Source organism: Sesamum indicum, linkage group LG4 (assembly GCF_000512975.1).
Source record: "Sesamum indicum cultivar Zhongzhi No. 13 linkage group LG4, S_indicum_v1.0, whole genome shotgun sequence".
Classification (NCBI taxonomy): domain Eukaryota; kingdom Viridiplantae; phylum Streptophyta; class Magnoliopsida; order Lamiales; family Pedaliaceae; genus Sesamum; species Sesamum indicum.
The window spans coordinates 2992580-3000423 of record NC_026148.1 but is presented as its reverse complement, the minus strand read 5'-3'; positions in this window follow the sequence as shown (position 1 = coordinate 3000423).

The window sequence follows — 7844 nt, the reverse complement described above, 5'->3', positions numbered from 1 at the left end:
AGCCCCCCCCCCCCCCTCTCCTATCTCTCTCTCTCTATACATATTAAATTAGGTAAAGTCTTTTCCTCTAAGAAAAGCTATATATATACATACATATATATATATATGTGTGTATAACCCACTACTAGGCCAGGTCCAATCCTCCAAATTGCATGAACAGATATATATATATATATATATATAAGCAGAAAAAATAAAGAAAGTAGAAAGAATAAAAGGGCCCTTATAATTATATTAGAAAAGAAATTATTATTAACTGTTCAACTTTACAAGGATGTTTGTTGCTTGAAATCACAGAAAATGATCATCTTTGTCCAAAAAGAGGCAAACTTCAGAAAACCCTAAGCTAGCTATGAATATATCTAAACTTTTAGCAGCATCCCACGAACTTAGATTTTGTCTCTGCAGGCCTCTCATCTCTCTCCTCACTACTAAAATAGAGTCGTGTGCTTTGTCAGCTAATTAATCTATTCATCTTGCTTTTCCAAATTATTATAATTACTACTGCATATGTTTTTTAATTCATGCAATCATCAAAGTGTACGTTGTCCGAACATCATCAGCAAATCAACACATACATACAAACACACACACACACCTATATATATATGGGATACATGCATGACTAGTGGTTAATCTTTGGAATATGTTGATGTACGGATCATGAGTTGACTTGATGAAGTCCACACACACAAACATATATATATATATATATATATATATACATGATGATGATGATGAAGGAGGCTTTGAGAAAGAGTAAAAGATTTAGTGGGGTTCAACCATTCATTCATGTTTATAGGCTATAGGTATATGAGTGTTTGAATTTTTGAAAAGTTCTTCGCTTCTTGTTTTCATTTCCACCACATATATAGGTGTGTTCAATCACTAAATATTGCTGGTGGAATTGTAAGACTTGTCTTGCTTCATTCATCAACAACTTTATTTTAACTCTTTTGCCAATGTTGACAATTTATCTTAGATTTCATTTGAATGGAAGGATTTTAAGTTATGAATTTTGAATTCTTGACAACAAATTAGGGAAACAAAATTTTCCATTATGTTACTTAGGCTTTTTTCAACTTTTGTTCTTATTGGTGGTGGGATTATTATTTTTAATCTCATAATTTTTTTATAACTAGCACAATGGCACCCTTTTATTTAGACGTTTAACGAAAAAGGCTACGTAGTCGTTAAGTACATGAGACTCAAATTAGTGTTACTTTTTTACGGTTCTAGAACAAAAAGTGAGAATTTTGTATATATAGTGGATCAAAAGTGTAAAGACCCTAACGACCACGTGGTAAGAACATCACATTTTCTATTAAAATATCTAATAGAAAGGTGTAATAAGACCATCAACAGTGCTACTTTCTGGAAATTAGAAAACCAAAAGTGAAAATCTCGTAATCAATGACACCAAAAGTGGGAATGCTCAAAGTTACGGGACGAAAAGTGTTAATATTCATTAATTATAAATTCTTTAAATTTGTTTGGATAATTCAAATTCCTTTGTTCTAATTTTGAGTTATATACTTATTAATATGGATGAATTTTAATTTTTTTCGAATGGAGTCATTAAAATTATTTTTCTAAGGGGAAATCGTATTTTTGGTGCCATATAATAGGCTCATTTTCAATTTAGTCCCGTTTGTTAGGCTTTTCTCAGAATATTTAGTCCCATACATTTTAAAAAATTCTCAATGTTAATCCCAAGTCACTTTTCCGTCCAATTTTTAACGGAAGAGTCACGTGGCCATTACTGAGTGCAAGTACTGGCTTGTTTTGGTGGGAAAAAAAAATGCTTTATTAGGGGAAAATGAAAGTTAGAGCTCACACCAATATTTTTGTGCCTCAAAACTTAATTTCGCAAGCTGCAAGGAGCCATCTCCACCTCAAAACAAAAGAATTGTACCAAAAGAGTCATTGATTGAACTCAACAATCTAAAGGTTTAGTAATTTTACAAAATGAATTGATTTTCAAAACACAATTTTAGGGTTCTTGATTTGGGGGAATTTGTTGCATATTAGGGCAAGAGAAGTGAAAATTGCATCTGCAACTCTGATCCAAACATGAGATGCTCACGTGCCCCCCCCCCCCCAGACAACCTCTTAATTGCCACACTTAATGTATGTGACCTTTTTGTTAAAAATTAAATGAAAAAGTTACTTCCGACTAACATTGAGAAACTTTTAAAACAAATGGGACTAAATATGATAAAAAGTTTAAAAAATAGGACCCAATTGAAAATGAGCTTTATTAATATATGGGACTAAAAATATAAATTTTTCTTTTTTCTAAATACTTCCTTCAAATCCAAAATACATCATTAATTAATTTGAAGTCTGTCATTCTTTCCTTTATTTATTTATTTATTTTAAGGTTAATTTCAACGAGTTTTTCCTGAGGTTTGATATAATTACGAATATCCTCTTATTGTTTGAATGAAAGTTTAATTATCCACTTTGTCCTTGTTGTATTTTTCTAAAAAAATAAAAATTATAAAAAATTGAACGAGCTGGTGGATGAAACAAATTAAAAAATCATAAAAAAAATATCTACTTAGTCCATAAATTTTATATAATTTTTTTTAAAAATAAGTAAAATTATATTTCAATGTCCACAAGGGCATTTTGATTACTTCGTCATGAAAAAATGAATAAAAATCTAATAAAGATTAACGGATTGAATTAATTATTACACGACCTCTAAAATCAGGGGTCTTGATATTTTTTCTTAAATAACGGCTGAGTACTTGTTATTATGCCAAAATCTCAAAAAAACTTATTATAATTTTCCTTTTTAACGATTAAAAGACTATGAATATTTAATTTTTTATTTTAAATCATGTTGCTTTTATTTCATTTAAAATATTTATACATACAACAAATACATAAAAAAAATTTCTAAATAAAATACATATATCATCTTTATACGTATAATGTGTATATAATTAAAATAAAATGGAATATACAACACAATTTGAAATTAAAAAAAAAAATCAATCCACTTTAATGTGGCAAAAAAAGCACAATATTTTGCAATTTCTTTAGCTTTCTCCAATTGCAACACTAACTATGTTTTAAAAAAAAAAAAAAAAGTATTGCAACGGTAACACCCACTTGTAGAAGAGGAGGTCCAACTTTCTTGATCTTTCTCCACACTTCCATTTGCTTATAAAAATAAACACACATCATTCGCAAGTTACATGAGTTAATATTTTCGTGACAACCTATTATTGTCGACACTATTTATTAGATCGCCTTTAATTTTAGGAGTATATTTCAAAATTTTCAAATAATAAAGGAATATATGTAATTTATAATAACGTCAATAGAATTATCTGTTGTAACTTACCGTAAGTAGTACATACTTGCAACACTATTTAAAAAATAAATAAAAAGAATTTTCCCTGTATTATAAATGATTCCGGTTAAAAGTCTTGACCATACAAGATCATCTATCATTGATCATACAAGATCAACGCGAAACCTTAAGTCTTGACCCTGATTAATTAATATCATTCACTATGATTTTAATTATGACCAAAATATTTTATTACGATTTTTAATTATAGTTAATTATTTTGGTCTCACCTGCAAAAACCATGATTATAATCATTACACTATCGTGATCAATTAATATTTTTTTTGAAAGCAGTTACTCATTTTAATAATGTGAATCCCATAATATGAAGACATGTGGTTGAGTGTAGGTTGCTTGGAATCCGATGTTTCCACCGCTCGATCTGTGCTAATTATTGGACTATAAGTCGGTGCCAAAAAATATAGAGAATAGTTGATATTGGGCCGACCATGATTCATCAGGTCGTTAATTCTGATTCTAGCCTGCCCAATTACTTCTAATTCTGGCTCAGACATCCATATTTTAATACCTCTATGAATGCTACCAATTTTTTTTTTATTTTCCAATTATAATTTACATATGGAATGCAATAATAATTTGAGACGATCCAACATCCATGCAAATTATATATATTAATTAACGGAATATATAGTTTTTGCATTTTGGTTTGTAATTTTGGCATTTTGGTTTTTTACTCTTTTGCAAAAGCTGACAGAATAAATTATGTGACGTTCACGATTTTGGTAGTTTCATTCTTTTATCTTTTTGGGGTTGCAAAAAAGTTTGTAACTTTTTTATTTTTGCAATTTTAACCTTTCGGCGATTGATTTTGTAAAATTTATCGGAATAGATCAAATAAATCTTTTTATTACCAAATTACCCTTACATCTTCACACGTTAATGCATGTGAAGAAATATATATATTCGTCATGTAAGTTAGACAGAAAGAATTTGTTTTGACCTATGAAAAGTCACGAGCAATAAATTAATCGAGACTAAATATCAAATATCATTAAAGTTTTTTTAGTAATATCAACAAATTAAGTAAATTTAATTAAATTAAAAATGTATATATTTGTTAAATAAGTTTTGAAATAATAAAAAATGTATGTGAAATTATAGGGAATGTGAGGAGAGGAAGTAAGCGTAACAAAATGTAGATGAAGAAAGAAGAAGGTTAAGCGTTAGATTAAAATATGAGGGAGAGCGAAGCGCAGCACAACGGAAGGTTGAGAAACAACGGACTGTGATCTGATAATTAAACAAAAGTTTATATAGTGATTGGCATTTGGTTGTTGCAGCAGCAGCAGCAGCAGTGATATGATGGATGTGACAACTCCATAAATGCATCTGATATGACAATCACTCTTTGTCATTCACCTCTCTCTTACACACAAACTGTTGTGGGCCGTCAGATGACTCAGGTTAGGGTTACCACATCAAGGCGACACGTGTCACAAACCCATATTCCACAGAGTGTGTGTGTGTGATTTGGAGGTTTGAAGAAGTCGCAGTTACGTTGTTGCTGTAAATGTTTTTGTTTCTTGAAAGAGCAGAAGAAGAAGAAGAAAGAAGAGGAGCAGGCACTGATTTCCACGCTGTGTTTTTATGCCTTCTCTCTCTCTCTCTCTCTCTCTCTCTGTGTCTGCTCACACTGCTGCCTCTGCATGCATGCCCATTGCCCCCCAACACACACACACACAATACATCAAATTTGATGTGGTGGATGAGATGGGATTCTAAGTTCATCAAAGGAGCTTGCAGGATGAATGACTGATTATGACTCCATTGGATTAAATATGAAATAGGATAAAATTTAATGAATTTTTTGAGTTTTTGAATATTTTTTATTGTTTGAAAAATGATAAATATATATTTTTTCATATTTCATTAATTATGTAAATTTTGGATGGAGATTTAAAATTGTCTTCGCCGTTGTTGAATTTTCTTAAGAAAACTTAAAATTATAAAATTCTGAACAAAGTGGATGAAAATTTTGAAAAATTGAAACAAAAAATTATTCACTTTCATAAAAGTTTTAAAACTTAATAAAATTATAATTTTTAGTCCACAAGAAAATTTTGGTCGTTTACCATATTAAATTTAGGGTAAATTACAACAACCTCCCCTGAGGTTTGTCATACTTACCAGCACCCCTTCAATGTTTGAAAAATTATAAATACCACCCTGATGTTTGAAGAAATTATATAACTTTTGGATGCAGGTATGAAATTATCAACTTTGTCCTTACTGTATTTTTTATTTTTTTTCACAAAAAATTAAAAACTTCCAAAAATATCAAATAGGGAGGATTAAAAAATTATTAAAATTTTTTTTTAAAAAAATAAAATTATAATTTTAATCCATAAGTGTATTTTGATCAATTCATCATAAAAATAAATGAAAGCCTAACGGATTGAGCTTTTAAACAACCGTTAAAATCAAGGTAATATTAGTAATTTTCAGATAATAAAAGAATATTCGTAATTATGCAAATCTTCAGAGGAGGTCTTTGTAATTCACCCTAAGATATATAGAAATTAAGCAGTTATTAAAATCAGAGGGTATTGATAATTATTCAAACAATAATGGGCTATTTGTGGTTACGTCAAATTTCAGGAGAATTTGTTGTAATTTACCCTAATATTTATAATTTTAATTGGATCGCCAATGGACAACCATATTTTATAATAAATTATGGATAAGGGTGGATTTGTAAACAACCTCTAGTAAATATTGCTCGTGCGAATGATAAATTAGGTGTACTATTTTAAATTATGTTACATCTTTTATTTCAATTAACATACAAACTTCATCCGTAAAAATAACATCATTGATTTCATTTTAAGAAATTTCTTTATATACGACGAGAAATATTATTTAATTTTTTTATGTGGTTATAATTATATTAATTATCAAAATTAAAATAATTTAATATAGAGGCCAATATATATATGAATTGATATTAAAAAGAAAAGAGATGGTGATGTTAATAGTGTATGAATGAAAGCAGCACTGGTTTTGGGTCATTCTCTTTGCCTCTCTTTCTTTCCTTTCTGCATAAAAACTGACTCAATACACCTCTCTAAAGTACAGTACTTATAAAGATTGTCTGCATCTCATGGCCCCATTCCCTCTTTTCATTTATGTTTATTAGTTGCCGTTATCCTTACATGTATATAATAAATAATATTTTATTTTTATTTATAATAATATATTTTGTATTAATTAAAAAAGCATAAAGAAAGAAAAAATAATTAATTTATCAATTAATATAAAATTTAAAAAATCGAATGGATTAACTATTTTATCAATTGAAGAGCTTTTTGACTTCACCAAAAACTTAATGTGATGATTTTTCATTAATCACCGTTTGTGAGTATGAAGGATCTTTTCTCTTTATATATATATATTTTATTATTTTTATTATTAAGGGTCCATCTCGGCGACTTAATGTATATTGGCTAATGCGGGTGTTTGTCTATTCATATAATAGTTATATATTTAGTTCCCTAATAATTTGTTGTTTCTTTGACTTGTTTGTTTTGAATTATTGATGTATTAAAACAGTTTTTCGATTTGATGAATCGTATTTATACTAATATAAAAAATAAAGGCCCATACACACTCACAAACGGTGGGTAATGACACATTTGCACCAAAAATTTGTGAAGTAAAAAATGCTTTTCAACTGATAAGATAACTAACTTTATCAACTTTTTAAATTTTACATTAACTAATAAATTAGTTTTCTTTTCTTTCTTTCTTTCCTTATTTTTTGAAATGTAATGTATTGAGTTATATATTTTACTCTTATTGATAATATATTTTAAAATATGAAAGATTATTTATTATACGTACACAAGTACAACGTGCACAACAACTAGTACTTTATTCATATATATAATATAAAGAAATTTACTAAAAATAGTGTCTTTTAATTTATTTTGTTCATACATATTTAAAACTAATTTATCTTACAATTTTTTTATAAATAATTTATTTATTTTATTTAATTATATAAATATAATAAAAATTTAAATTATACACGTACATCGAGTATGCTTTATTACATAACAATGGGTCATTTAATTCGATCATTTAATATAAATCTGTAAAAGGATAAATATAGCTTTTTTGTCGCCTTTGAATGAGTCAAAGAAGATGTGTGTACCCCTAAATCTAATGTTTCAGTTCTTGGTCGTATATATACATATGGGCCCCACTCCCTGTAAAAATCTAATTTTCATTTTTACTATATATCTAAAAATACATGCCTTATTTAATTTAACATTTTCCCTCATAAATTTAATAAAAGAATTTGATATATAATAAGTATTTAATTTAATTGAATTCTCTGTATCAGATTTCACTCAGGTCAGACAATTGAGGTCTAATAAATATTGGTGGTATTTCTATCTTAGTATCTTGATTGATTTTATTTCAAATTATGTTACGCTGAGATTTTTAACTAAAT